At 35.5% G+C, this 16168-nt stretch overlaps 1 protein-coding gene across 1 annotated transcript in view; it reads left to right on the top strand.

Moving 5' to 3' along the window:
* Window positions 1-10382: 10382 nt before the first annotated feature.
* klf12a (Kruppel like factor 12a) overlaps window positions 10383-16168 on the top strand; it is a 57581-nt gene continuing 51795 nt past the window's right edge. Inside the window, exon 1 of the mRNA XM_056458036.1 lies at window positions 10383-10566. The gene's annotated coding sequence lies outside the window, so the exon portion shown is untranslated. The remainder of the gene's footprint in view (window positions 10567-16168) is intronic.

Raw genomic sequence — 16168 nt, 5'->3', positions numbered from 1 at the left:
ATGTATTTTTGACTTACTCTGGAAGTGGTAGAAAGCTCTTTTGTGTTCAGATACACTGTAAAAAGTATGACCTAGATCTAACTTATAAAAAGTGAGGCAAGTGGCTGCATCGGACGTTTTAGATTGAATCAATTTCCAGCCTTTTTTAAGTATATTAAACACTAAAACATTGCTTAAAACAAATGCAACAAAATTAAGCTGAGCCAACTAATATTTCTAAAATTACTCAAGTCAGATAAACTTACTTTTTTTGTTAAACCTAACTCATTTATACATTGCTATATGTTGCCTGTACTTATTTTAATTGGGTATCAAGAACTTTAGGATCTAAATCAAATTAACCAAAACAAAATCCAAGTGTAAACAGAGCCATAGTTACTGATTAAGATCATCTCCTCTAATCAATTTTAATGATCTCAGGTATTCACACCTTAGCTATAGGCTGTTAGGGCATTTTCTTCTTTACTATATTTGTGTATCCGAGGTGAAGGCAGGTGTAAGAGCAGTCAGGCGTACACTTGCCTTGGGCTTCACATTAGCGTCATGCTCCACTGGCTTTTCTAGCAACCTGGCTAGCGCTTCACCCACACAGCAACTGCCAACTTCTCTTTTAATTTATATCTCGATTTTAATAATATACCAAAAAGTAATTTCAAACAATTCCCTCAGAGTGACTCGACTGTCAAAGCTTCAATGAATTAACACTAAGACAAGAAGACAAATTTATTTTTATAAGCCATCGTGCAAGCCTCTGCAGAAGCTCAGTAATCCAAGACAATAATTAAAGATGTCTGATATTCTCTACACTGCTCTTTTCATATCACTTAGCAAACACAAACCCTTGCAAATCCATTTCAAGCGCCGGAAAAGACCATGCCAAAGTCAACACTCCAATCATCTCTCTTGATGCAGTTTGACTGATGTAAAATGAACAATTCAACGCCTGCACCAACAGCAGATAATGTCCTGTCAGTCTAGCCACATGCCAATCACCTTTCAGAAAAACAGCATTGCTGTCAGATTGTATGATAGATGACTATTCCACGTCTGCTGAAACCACTAAACTTCCATTAAACATTTGTGTTTTCTTTATAAATTGCAATGGCAGAAAAGCAGCTAAACAGATGCCAAATGCAGTTTGCCCGTTTCTACTAGTGGTTTAACGGATCACAAAACTTGTGGTTCAGATCCCATTTCAGTTTTTGAGCATCTTTTCTTAAACATTGCGCTTGATTTAAAGTGAGGCATGTCCGCACTTTAATATCTCATTCATCTTAGTAAAAACTGACACTTCTGATGGACATAACGTACACAAAAAAATTGCATATATAATGTATATCAGAATGAAAGTGTCTACTTCTGATCTGTCGACTCATGTTTTAATATTATATTTACGTCAAAATACGAATATATTTGTCTTTCACGCTGTCATTGTTAAATTGCAAATAAGTTAAAAAAAGAATCATTTATATGCCGAAATGTGGTTCACAAAGGGAACACAGATCGCTTCCAATTATTTAAAGGTCCCCTGAAGTGCCTTGGAATGCACAGCTATGTTTGATGTATGACATAAATTAAACTGAAACATGAGGAGATTCGGTAGTCCATGCACAATGACATTTTCATTTATATTACAGCTTTGTCAGTCAGAACAACAATGCATGTGTGTGCACACATACACTGGGGCTTGCCATGGTAGGTATACTCATTGCAATTTTGGCTGTCAATTATGAAACTTTTTTTTTACTTCTGGTCACTTGGAATGCCTTTAGAGCTTCTCCTTTCTGCCTGCCTTTACAGAAGGCAGTGGTTCAAACAAATGTCATATGATACCTTCTGTAAAATTTAGCTCCTCATTCTCGTCATCATCAGGCATCTGAAAACATTCTGCATTAGAGAGTTCCCACTGTGATTTCAGAATTTCAGAAACCAAGCGGATGTGCGTCACAATAGGGGACAAAAGGACAAACTTAATGGCCGATCACACCAAAGCACAACGCAATCGTTTTGCGCACTGCTTATGCACCCTGTGCATCTTGCGTTTTAACCGCCTGCTGTGCATCAAGTTTTTGCCGTTGCATGCTGTGTGCTCGCAGTTGAAAAAAGTTGATTCCAAGCGTAAAATCGCATTACATCAGTCGTGTCTTTTTAATTCTCCAATCAACTGAAAGCAGAGGCTGGGTTTACATTGAGGTGACGGCAGTGTTTGTGTTGTCAAGATGACAACGGAGACTTTTGAACATAGAGAAGTTACTGTTTTGAGTTATCTGAGCTGTATGACTTCACATATCTTGACTATCACAATATTATTAAATAAAAATTATACCAATATCAACAGCAGCCCTCGTGCACAATACCCAGCTGATTCAGTCTTGGCCTAGAGACATAAAAAGCGCACCACACTTTTTTTCTTGTCAACAAAAACTGCAAGCGTGTTTTCACAACTCTAGTTTAAAAAAAGGTGGGAGTGTTGAGTGGCGAAAGAGGGAAGGGTTTGCATGAAAAGGGGAGTTTCAGTATATACACATGCTGATTTTCACAGCAGCAACACAAACACAGACGCAATGGAGATAGACACTGACTATGTTTACATGGACATCAGTAATCAAATTATTTGCCCTAATCTGAATAAGCCTTGATCAAGATGAATAATGTGTTTACATGAGTTGCTTTTTGAATGTTCCTGTCATGTCCCGTTTTACATGTTATAACACTAGTTCGATTAACGTCATCGCATCACCACGCTATTCACATTTCCTCTGGGGTTTCATGTAACTTCAGGTGTTTCATTCTTAATTTGTCAACTTTAACTGCAGTTTGGCACTTTCATTTTCATTCAGGAACATGTCATGCATGCCCTCGTAACAAACAAGATATTGGATGCAAGGAACTGCTGGAAGAGTGTAGTTTTAATGGAATTTGATACAGTACGCTGAATAGGAGAAATAAAAAGCCCTTTGCATTTTTCGATAGATGCAGAGACTCGGTAAGTGCAGAGAATAGCGTCAAAAACAGCCGAGTGTATAGAGACTATCCTGTCACAAAATGCGTCGAAAAACCTACACGACGGTAATAGTTTGATTAAGGTGTTTACATGTTTACATTCGGAGAGCAGCACTTACAGTCTAGACTTTCAGTCTAGAATTTTGTAGTGATATTAACGTACCGTAAACTTAGTAAGTAAATAATTTTAACTAAGGAATGTCTTTAAAAAACGAAACAGTACTGCTGATGATACTAAATAACTTTGCATCTGAATAAACATAAACAAAGAACATTGATCACACACTTACCAAATCTGTAGAGACAGGACAATCAACACCAACTGGAACTGCGTCCTTTTTAAAATCCAGATCCAGATTTCACCATTTCCAGATGTGAAAAGCTCTCTGGAAAAAATGTTCCTTACAAACATATTTTTGTCGCATATTAGCAGACCACTGTAATCCACACATGTGGATCCTCTCTCATCACTTGAAATGGAAACAAAACTTTCATTGCGGCACATTTATAAACACAACACTGACGACCCATGTCTCCAAACAATTCTTCTTCTTCTTCTTCTTCTTCTTCTTCTTCTTCGTAACAGTCTTCGAAGCTATATCATGCATATTAATGAAGTTGTATCACATTCACATTAGAACGTGCTGATTGGTTCGAACCAAGTCAAAGACGTCACTTTGTACCGGCCGGTACAGACATCCAGTCTCCACGCTGGAATTTACACAATGATCACATGGCTGTGACACAGCTTCAAAATTTCTTTTCAAACCGGAAGAACGAATTTGCTAGAAATAACGCAAAAACAACCAATTTTCACTTTTTAGTAAAATATATGCCTCCTAATAGTGTTTTAGCAACGTGGGACATATATATGACTAGCAACATCTCAAAAAATGTGTTTTGGTGTTTCGTGACCCTTTATTTAACATATTTAAACTAACACCAAAACAAAGTTGCGTTTTGATTTAAGGGGTACTTTAACTACTAGTTTCTACACCCTTTTATATTTATTTTTGATTTTAACAGTTCACTTGTTAAAGTTTACCTGTAAATGGCCAATTCCACATTAGGCTCAACTTCCTGTTCACTTTAACTAAGCCAACCGAATAGTAAGAATGTAAAGAATGCTTTTCCCAGCTTTGAGAGACAGTATGGCAGTGAGAGGGGGTGGAAGGAGAGAGAAAACTAGAGAGAGTCCTCCACCTCCTCTCACACCTCCACAAAAGCACAGGACCGACACAAGGTGGGAGAGCAGGTCGCTATGGCAACTGACGAGTGGCCTCCAAGGAGAGTCACACACATCCCCCAGACTTCCTCAATTAGCTGCACACACACACATATGTTAGGGAGGGCTACAGTTCTTGCTCTGAATGGACATTTTGGTTGCTCATTAACACAGGGTGAAAGCTGTTTATTTCTGGATTGTTTCAAACATACTTCCCTACATTTATTGCAGCTTTTAATCTTCTTTATTCAGTGTATTTCACTGTATATTTTTGTCTTTGCAGTCTCCTCATACAGTACATCAGAGGTCACTCCTGCATCCCCTATGGGAATAGTGACCACATAGCATTTCCACAGGCAGGTCATTGGCATGCTGGTGCATTGTTACCTCTGGCTGTGGTGGTTTAGTGAGCTGGATGATTTTTGCCATGTAAGCAGCAGAGCTTGAGGAGCACAGAATAATGGTCCTAGCTGGGTTCAGTGCTATTCAGGGCATTCCCTCATCATTAAGATGCTTTTAGATGTCCCGAGTTATGAACGAGCAACCACTGAGCAATAAAAATCAATGTGAGGTGGTGTATTTACTTTTGGTCATTCCCAGAGGAACGTTTTATCGCTCAGAGGTAGGTATTACATTGCTTAGGAGGCTTAATGTAGATTGTTTTATGTTTTAAGGTGATTTCAGCTTTGGTTCAGATGTCTCTCCTAATGAATTACTCTTAAAAATAAGAAGTATACATTATGTATTTGATTCTACAGGATAATTAAAGCCCAGAATTAGTATTACCTGTGAGTTCAGAAATTGTCTATGGATTTAACCCCATGCAAATCGGTCATGTCTGTTATTTGTAAAGTAAAAATTGCCCTGCACCTGATCTACCATATTTTACCAAACACAATGTCCTGTGATTATATTAGTCCAGTGCGAATTGGGACCGTCTGTGATTTGGCCAGGGTTTGTTCAGTTTGTTTCTTGTGCCCCTTTTATCCATCTTTCACAAAGAATGGAGGCTATTTTGGAGAGTTTTGGTTGGATTGTGAGTGCAGGGTCATATCAGTATACATCATACAGCTATACAATTTGAAGAAAGTGAAAGCGAAAAACCATCAGAAGAGCAAAAACAAACAAACAAAAAAAATACTAGATATAGATGTGTAGCATCCACGATTGAAATCAGAATTAATATACCGGCTTTGATTTTTTTTTCTATTTTAAATATTACCCAAATGATGTTTAACAGAGCAAAGAAATTTTCACAGTATGTCTGATAATATTTTTTCTTTTGGAGAAATTTCAGCTGGAACAAAAGCAGGTTTTCATTTTTTTGTCAAACTTATTAGCCCCATTAAGCTATATATTTTTTTGATAGTATACAGAACAAACCACTGTTATACAATAACTTGTCTAATTACCCTAACCTGCCAAGTTAACCTAATTAACCTAGTTAAGCCTTTAAATGTCACTTTAAGCTGTATAGAAGTGTCTTGAAAAATATCTAGTAAAATATTATTTACTGTCATCATGACAAAGATAAAAGAAATCAGTTATTAGAAATGTGTTATTAAAACTATTATGTTTAGAAATGTGCTGAAAAAAGCTTCTCTCTCTCCGTTAAACAGAAATTAGGGAAAAAATAAACAGGGAGGCTAATAATTCAGAGGGTTTAATAATTCTGACTTCTACTGGACACCAGCAATCAAAAAGAAACATTCTTCTGTTTAAGATATTTGTTGCATTTAATTTTAATTAATTATTCTTTCAATCGTTCAATCTTTCATTCATTCATACCATCTAAGTGGACCATAGAGTGCCTTGACAACATATCTGTGAGATAAAACAGAAAATTTGAATAAAACCACCTTAGCTTATCCAGTGCAAATGCTCCATGCACATGGAATTCAGATCACACAAGGTCCCCTGATAATATTATCCCATGGGAAAAGCAACAACAAAAAAAGTGTATAAATTCAATAGTGTATTTAAAAACATATGTGAATAAATGTTGCTTCTTTTAACAATATTAGACAGATGTTATATTATTTTATAAATGTTCAATATCTCAATGAAAATTAATTTTCTTCATGTTTCATCAGTTACAATAGTTTCATCTCTACTTCTTTAAGCGACAGCGACATCCATATAAAGGTCTTCATGGTAAGAAAGTTTTATATTTCACAGTCAGAAGTTTTATTACTCCTTTGAGTCTTGATTGTGGATGTTGTATGAGCTCACCCTCCGGCCTTAAGTACAAATGAAATACATTACTTGCAAGAGCTGCTCAGAACACCACTGATGCTTATTATTTATATGCTACATTACCGGATGTGTATTAATTTTGACATACTATGGTTATAACCAATATTAGTGTTTCATGACATCCTAATTAATGTGTTAGCGTTTGTAAAAGCTTCTTTGCAGAACCAAAAAAGGCTTATTCTGTAGTTCTGTCATGAAAACTCTTAGACAGATTTTGAATGGAAATTAATATGTATATACAGTGCTCAGCATATATAAGTACACCCCTCACATATCTATCTTTTAAATTCATATTTTTTAATAGGAAGCCATACAATATTATATTTATGCATATACATTAGATTAGTCAGTACTGATGACAAATCTAACAAAATAACTTACGATAACGGTTTAAAAACTAGTACACCCAAGTTTATATGTTATAGAAAAATATTAAATAAAAATTTGAAAAGAGGAAAAAAAAAAGGAAAAAATTAGTTGAAATTTTGTAGCGCAGTGAGTAGCACCTTCGCCTCACAGCAACAAGGATTTGGTTCGAGCCCCGGCTGGGTCAGTTGGTATTTCTGTGTAGAGTTTGCATGTTCTCCCCGTGTTCGCGTGGGTTTCCTCCGGGTGCTCCTGTTTCCCTACAAGTCCGAAAACATGTGTTATAGGTGAATTGGATTGGCTAAATTGTCCGTAGTGTATGTGTGTGAATGAGTGTGTATGGATGTTTCTCAGTGATGGGTTGCAGCTGGAAGGGCATCCTCTGCTTAAAACATAAGTTGGCGGTTCATTCAGCTGTAGCGACCCAAGATTAATAAAGGGACTAAGCTGAAAAGAAAATGAATGAATGAATGAATGCTTGAATTTAATTGTATTATCTTTCAATTTCTAAATATATTTGGTGACTAAAATATTATTTTAATAAATATATCTGTTTAATTAATCTGTTTTGTTTAAATGCACCAAAATACATTGATATTGATAAAAATATTCATTTTCAAAATGGGATGTACTCCATTATGCTGAGCACTGTAGCAATGTTGTTGTGTTTGGTCTTGGCGGCATAGGCTTGCTATGCTGCTGCTGCTTTGATTCTTGGCGCAGAGCAAGTACAGAGACTTGATACTGCCAGTATATTCATAAACATGTAGTCTGAGAATATAGCATAATGCTGCAGCAAACATAACAGGTGGAGCTGGGGTGGAGGGGGGATCTAAAACATGCTGCACATTGCTAGAACAAACAACACTGATGCTGGATCTGAAATTGCATACTACTCGTGTAGGTACCACATTTGAGTTTTAATTTACTACACAACCATTAGCAAAGTACATTCTAAAAAGTATGAATGGAATTCAAACGTACTACATGCGCAATTTATCAAATTACCTACCAGCGTCAGTCATGCCAAGTTCAGACTGCACGATTTTCAAACTAGTTGCTTCACAGATGTTTTCACACTGCATGACTATCTGGACTAGTGTTCCGTCGCTGCTGTGTTTACGCTACAAGAAGGATCGGCGACCGGGTGTTTCACATTGCATGACTTTACACTAGGAAGAATCGCCCACAACTTTATCTCGGTCCACAAACTACATCTCACAAACAAAACACACGTGAGAAGTGACATGGAAACAACGCAAGGTCACATATTTTGCTATTAACTTCCATTAGTTTTTCCTCCATTACTTGGGTCCAAATAGGCTGAAAAGAAGCCCTAACTTCTCCCTTAACCTCCTACTGGCCTGCAGATGCCCATACTAATGGATGCTGCTCTCTCATTGGCTGCAGGTAATTGCTAATGTTACTTTCAATCAAAACACATTTCACATGGCATGATTTGAATCACTGACAGGTCCATATATTTAGCCTGCCAAATATCTTACGGGTGTTGGCGGCTCATCTGTGATTCTCTTAGATCGTGTCTTTGATAGTTCACACTGTGTGATTGTTACTCATGTGAATGAGCACCAATTTGCCTGTCATTTCAGGCATTTATTAGCGATTTCTCAAAACCTATCGGCGAGTCAAAATCAGGGCTAAAATCATGCAGTCTGAACTTGACATTAAATCGCTTAACTCACATTCATGAATTCTCTAGTGTGGCATCATGGGATAGCATAGCGTCCATTGGATGTGCACTATAGAATCTCGCCAGAAGTACTAAGTCATTTGGGTACTTCTCGTACAGCTGCACGATTCTGGCTAAAATGAGAATCACAATTTTTTTTGCTTAAAATAAAGATAAAATAAGTAGGCTATTTTTAATATTAATTCTCAAACGTATGGTAAGATAAACAATAATAATATTAGGCCTATCTGTAGGTCTACTGTTGGTTAAAATGCAAAATTTTGTGTAGACTTGGAATGGTGGATTTGAACAGACTTCAAATTAGTCCTGGTTGTTAATGCACAGTAAAGTGATGACATCAGAATACAACTATTCATAATTATAAAGTTGTATAATTATGTTTGAGATGTATGGTTGCATTCTGTCATTGACAACATTATTAGACCATTTTTTCACTTATAAAAACAGACATTTGTCATGATCAGATTCCCTCTTGCATTACATTTAACATTATATAAGCTACAGTAGTTATACTGACACTGTTACATGTTTATTCTCATGTACAACACTCTGGGTTGTCGTAATCATAACTTTAAAATGCGATATGATCATTTAAATTATGTGCACGCTTTCGCTTTTACTTTCATTGCCATGTGCGCTCATGTGCCAAAAAAAAAAAAAACACACATGCAAATCATACTTCCCACGCAGGTCCCAAGCAATCGTTTTGTGTAACAAACTGAACGTTATTTTAGCACTTTATTACCTGTTATTCACAGACTATGCAGGTTCTGTTCACTAAATTAGATGCAGGCACGCGCATCCAAATTTTTGGGTAAATTATACCTAATATTTACAGTAAGTGACTCTATCAACACCATTTGGAGGTTCCACATTGCTGAGCAATGTATATAAAACAATGTGAAGACTTGTGCGCCTTTATGTTTCTCTGCTGGCTGAAAATATAATTGGCTGAATCATAGAAATGCTGGATTAAGATTGTGTGGGGTCGAATAGAGATCGCAATCTTTTTTTGATTAATCATGCAGCCCTGACTTCTAGCTTACTATTTTTGAATATACTTAACTCAGATACTGTGTTTCACACTATATAGTATGTGTGACGTGTGTGACGCAATCTCAACTGAAACATGATGAGAGGGCGGGACATAGAGTAGCTTCTCCCCTTTAAAACAAAAACAGTTTATAGGATTTTGCTCTACCAGTGAGAGTGGTTGAGCTCAAGTGCATCAAATGAAAAGCAAATGAGAAACATCCTGAAAGGGGTGGGACATGACAGATACTGTAGAGCATTTGATTGGTGAATATTTGATGAGAAACTAAAGTATAAGGTGACTTTGGATGTTTACATCAATTTTATATCTTTAAACACAAACTTTGGCACTCTTTTGGAGCACACTAGATTATATATTTGCTTAAAATAGCAATACTCTCACTAACATCTAAAAAATATATATTTTAATTTTACAAGACCTTTAAAGTTGATGTCAAAACTTACCTTTTTGGTTGAGGCGCACAAAAAGTCTCTGATGATTAGATATGTATCTACTACCACAGCAAAACTCAACTGACATGTAAACACATAGTTAAACACCCACAACATTTTTATAGTCTGGCACGTTGTCTCTCGTATGCTCATACAGTAACTTAACAGACGCTTACACACACACGCGCGCACACACTTGTCCTCCGCCTGGCAGCCCGAGGGTCCACCCCCTCTCTTCATTCAGCTGGTCACGTGACCCGAGCTCTGTGAGTAGAACAGCACCGTGTGAGCTATCCATTCATTTCCTCCTGAGAAACACACGGCGGAGGAGGGAACACAGAGACAGAGAGAGAGAGAGACACACACACACACACACACACACACACGGAGAGAGAGAGAGAGAAGGGGGTCACATCAAAAAAGTGCGACATAGGAAAACAAGACAGAAAATAGCAGGGAGACAGAGGGACGCTGTAAGGATAGTAGTCCTCGCTCACAATTACTGAGCTTAATAAACAAGGTCAGTACTGTCATTTTGTTTAAAGTTTGTCATTTTTAAGACTGTTAGTTTGTTAGACAGTTGACCTGTCAGCTGTCATTTAAGTACCTGTTAGAAATGTCACTGTAAATAAGAGCATAATGAGAAACAATTTCAATTTAATGAGTAGGGTTTCAATACAAATTATATGTATGGTCAGTAATATTTCTCAATTTTATTATTATATCTATATAGAAGGTGTATAAACTTACTTTTAAAATTTATTACTATATATATATATATATATATATATATATATATATATATATATATATATATATATATATATATATATATATATATGAAATCAATTAGTGCATTATTAAACATTTTATAGAATGTATTAACAGTTTTGCTGTCTTGTGTTTGATTTTTACTGCATGCTCTTTCTTACATCATACTGTATAAAGGCTGCACAGGCAGTTATAGCTTTAGAAACACTTTAGAATCTGCACATTTATGAATGCTATATGATTGTGTTTATTTTTTTCTTTGTACTTATGAAAGACTTCAGAATTGCAGTCACTTCCTTTTTTTCTGTCTGCTTCACACTTCTGTAAACAGTAGGAGCTACTTCAAAATGCTTTTGACACAACAATATATGATAAATGCAGTATTGTAGAAGAACAGTACAGCTTTGTTGAGGATCAGTAAGGAACTAGAGCTGTTGCATCTGTTGGTGTGATTTGGCACGGATGATTTCGTCTCTGTCCGTCTGCCAGTGGTTTCTTTCTCAAGTATGTGAAATTAAATTGTTAACCAAGTCAATCAACTTTGAAAGCTCTACGAAAAAAATTAGACATCGTTTAAGCAAACCACAGCAGTAATTGAGTTAAAAACAATTTAAGCATCTATAAATATACAGCATCCTCTGCACCGCAGAACAGAAACCGCACCTGAGAGTTCCTCTAGAGTGTCTGTCGCGTCTGCACCGGATAAGCTTTGTGTTGTGTTGCAGTTACAGTGAGGAAGTTCGGGGGTCACTGATTGTGTGTTTTTGGATGCATTTCTTCACCTAAGTTGTCAAAATAAATAAGCAAACTATTCACAGTGGTGTCTGAGTGACCCAAGAGCCAGCTGGGGCTCTGGCAGGTTCACCCCTCAGGATGGCTGTTGTTGTAGATGGGCTTTATGAACACAAAGTGGGCGAGAGAGAAAGAGAGAGAGAGCTGCTGAAGGGTGGATGTGTGGGCTTTGTGCAAACAGGACCTGAATCAATAGATTGAGTGGGCGTGTGAATCAGGTGTAGAAATATATTTTGATGTAGGTCTTAGTGGTAAGAAAGTTTCATATTTCACAGTCAGAAGTTCTATTACTCATTTGAGTCTTGATTGTGGCTGTTCTGTGTATAAATGGCATCGGGTATAAATGACACAATTTACATGGAAGAGTTATAAAAATTTCAGCGATGGATTGGATGGTACAGGTTGGTTCCTTGCCTATAGTAAAAACACATAAGAGGATAGACATTTTTAGATCAATACTGTACTTAAAAGTCATCTAAGTCACAGAGCCTAAGACACTGGCTATTTAGATGTGTTTACTATTAGTATGACTAAATCCTCAGTTGTAATTAGTGAAAATTCATGATCTTTTTGATCTTTATGATTCATGAGTTTAATTTAAATCATTACTCACTCAGTTACTCAGTCAGTCACTTTTCCTTCATCTTATTTTCTTCTTTCACCAAAGTGAAATGAACTGTCTATAAACATAAACATTTTAGTGAAATTAACAATTACATTGTACTGAAAAAAGTATTTTATGTATTAAAAACAGTAATTAAGTAACAATTTTAATTTAATTTTAATGAAAATAAATAAATGTATTTTTAATCATAATCTAAATTTATATAGTTCAATGCAGATTTGAAGGTTTTTTGTATTTATTAATTAATTATTTAATATACACAAATAAATATATGTCAAATTTACACACGACCGCTGAAAATAACTAAACTGACCTTATGGCTCGTTTCCACTGAGTGGAACAGTACGGTACGGGTCACCTTTATGAGGCTTGCGTTTCCACTGCCAAAAGGGTAAGAATGGTAGAAAGAAAGTTTAAGTCGACGCCATTCTCGCTCAAGGAAATGTCAAAGTAAAGCTGTAGCGGTCGTTCATACTGTATATCATATGAGAATCACTTCTCACAGAACAGTGGCTTTATACTATAGGTGGGCATAGATACATTTTTTTATGTAGATTAATCTCAAAATCAATCTAGATTAATCTAGATTAAAATGGCTCATTTGAATTTTGCCGGAGGCATTCCGAATATGTGTGCTACCCAAATAATAAATCTCTGAGAATGGGTTTCTCAAGCCAGGTGGCGCATTAGACTAGGGGCTCATCTCCTGTTTCCAAAATGCTTCACAAACTGCTTGAGAAACTGATCTACTATGATAATTGGTGATGAAAATAAATTATGTTCAATAAGTTGTACTTGTGTTTACTAACTGTTTATTCAGTTAAACATGAATTTTGAACTGTAGGCCTACATAAGCTCAAAACAGCAATTTCATACTTGCTTTTGATGTACGTACATACAGAAAATGCTGCTTCTCAATGCCAAGTTCACAGAGCCCTCATCTCTATCTTTAATCTTCACCAGCACATGTAACTTCTTGTTAGAAACTCATTCCGTCATTCCGAGTTCATAATAGTCTAAAAGGCGATGATAATAGTTAAACATGGCAGTTTGTTCATGTTTTATCATCATTTAGGTTTCTTTAAAAATGTATTTGCTTCTTTGTTTTTTCCAGCTTCTCCTTAGTTTTTTCCGCACTTCACTCTCGCATTTGTCCATTTCTGAAAGGATTGGATTTCAGAAGCACTTCAATAATCACATGCAAGTTATTATCATCAGCTCAGGAAATTTGTTATTTGAAATATAGATCCGCGGCAAGCTCTCTGGAGAAAGTGAAACGGTTTCTTTGTTTTTCATTCTCCTGGCTTGTTGCAGAAGCGAGTGACGTATCTCTGTAAACCAATAGAGTCCAGTTGAGCATCTAGCTCTGCCTTTTGGTACAATTTTGTTGTGCTAGGTACCCTTTGCAAAGTGCACCCAAAAAGTGGTATGGTACAGTTAAAAGCGTACCATACTGAACCGTACCTTACCGTACCACTCAGTGGAAACGGGCTATTACATTAAACAAACAAGCAACGTTTTTATGGTTGTTTGTTTGTTTTTGTTTTGAAAAAGCAGGTGTCACAGTTTTGCATCTTATTTATCCCTAAACTGTGCGTATTATTACAGAAAATGTGCATATTATTACCTAAATTTTGCATAGTAATCCCTTTAAAAAAAGGCATCGCTCTTGTGACAGCTGATATTTGTTTTATAATGTATACTATACCGTAATATATTATGGCATGTCAGTGAAAGAACATTTACATTTCTAAGCTCAGTTAACAGCTCTGATATTTTGTCACACACACTTTTTTTTACATCCACCAGCTGTCTTTACATACATTTCTCAAGCCAAGTAATGCACAGTTTTAAAGCAAGATGTTCCAAGATACAAATGTCCAGCTGCATTGCTTCAAAGTGGATTTGCTCCTCACAGAGACAAATTTTCTGTTCCAAACTGAGTACTTTGTGATTCCCATTCTACAGCAAGACAGACGTTGTTATATTTATTTGCTTTTAGACAGGGGCAGTTTTAGTGATTTTGGGGCCCTAAACAATTCCAGCCAAGGGGCCCAAAAGTTCTAAAATGCACCTTTTGAACTTTCATTTTTTTAATTATTATTTAGCTGTTTTCTTTTATCATTCGATCTTATTTTCTACATTTTACTGCAAAATAATAACATGTAAATCTCCTTGTAAACTTTTGAAATTATTAGTTTTCTGAAGATGAATTCACAACATAATAATTGAACTATTTCGTTTTTTAAACTAAATCTTTACTGATTTGACTGCTGAACTGGTCCATGATTGAAAGTGGGGAACACAATTGTGCAGATGTAATTATTACATTGAAACTAACACTTTTAGACCCTCACCATACAAAATATGATAGAAAACAATGTTATATATAATTTATAGTATCATTTATACTTCTAGATATTTACAGTATTTGGGGGACCTCAGAGTTTTTAGGGCCCTAAGCGGACGCTTACCTTGCTTATTGGTTAAATCCACCTCTGCTTTTAGATTATATTTTGATAGTCTAAACATTCTGTTGTCTAAGTAACTTTACTACTAAATGTCAACTAACTCTCGTTAGAATATCAGTAGAGCATTAGAAAACTTGTAGTTTAAGGTTAGGCTTGACAGTCAAAATAGATGCTTAGAGTCAGTAAATGTCTGTTGAACAAAGTGTTAGCAGTTATTGAGCATACAATCTACTACTTTAATGAGTGCTAGTTGACCTATTGAAAAATCTACATGCAGGTGTTTATATGACATTGCTTTTCCAAAAAATAAAATAAATAAAAAATATATTTATGCATTTTGACCATTAATTTACAAGATATCTGTGATTGTTTTTAAAGTGCACAATTTTGAAAACAATACCAATATGATATTCATGTAAAATACAATAGTGCAATATATATATATATATATATATATATATATATATATATATATATATATATATATATATATATATATATATATATATATATATATATATATATTTATTTATTTATTTATTTATTTATTTATTTATTTTTTTTTATTATTATTTATTTATTTATTTATTTTTAAATGGTGGTGTAATACCCATACATAGTGTGTTCAGTCTTGAGGTACTGTATGTGCTGGCAGAACAACAATGACAGACTACAGTACTGTGTTAATGTTGCTCAGGATAATGACTGACATTGCCATTGTTTTGTCAATGCTGTTGTCTGAGTGCAAATGAAAAAGTTTCTCAGTGTTTGCAATATTTGCACATTGTATTCAATAAAGCAAAATGAATCACATACTGCATTCACACCAAACACAAAAGGATTGATCACCAATCGCAACTTGGTGGCTCTGATGTTAACATGCATTTTTTTGCAGCAGCCTGGCACTTATCCTGATCTTTTTTTTTCTTTCCCATTTGTATTTTACCTCATCTACTGCAATATACAATAGTAAATGACAATAAAAGTAAAACTACACCAGAAACACAAACTATCCTTCATGATTACTACTTTAACAAATTATTAAGCTTCCGATTGAATCTGATTTTCTCTGCAGTTCCATACATAATCAATTGTGGCTGATGTTTTTGTAGTAACTGTGACTTTAATCTGAACATTCTCTGTTCTCTGAAACCAAAGATAACAAACACTTGAAAGCCACTTATAATCTTCACTATGCTGTGCATAATTGTTCGTGTCTGGTGTGAACATCTTATGAGGAAACATAACTATTTTGCATATTGTCTGAGAATTGGCTAATTCATACAAATCCATTTCTAAAAAAGGAATTTTTAAAAAAAGGCTTGCTCTCAAAGCCTATCTCTACGGGGTGTATTTTTTTGTAGTCCCCAAATTTGTCCCCAAAAATGATTTGCATTGAACTCTCATATTACATTCAGAGATGTTGTTTATGTACACACAGCTACATTACTTATCAACTAAAG

Source organism: Danio aesculapii, chromosome 1 (genome assembly GCF_903798145.1).
Source record: "Danio aesculapii chromosome 1, fDanAes4.1, whole genome shotgun sequence".
NCBI classification, from domain to species: domain Eukaryota; kingdom Metazoa; phylum Chordata; class Actinopteri; order Cypriniformes; family Danionidae; genus Danio; species Danio aesculapii.
The sequence above is the reverse complement of the archived record's forward strand: the minus strand, read 5'-3'. Positions and strand labels throughout refer to the sequence as shown.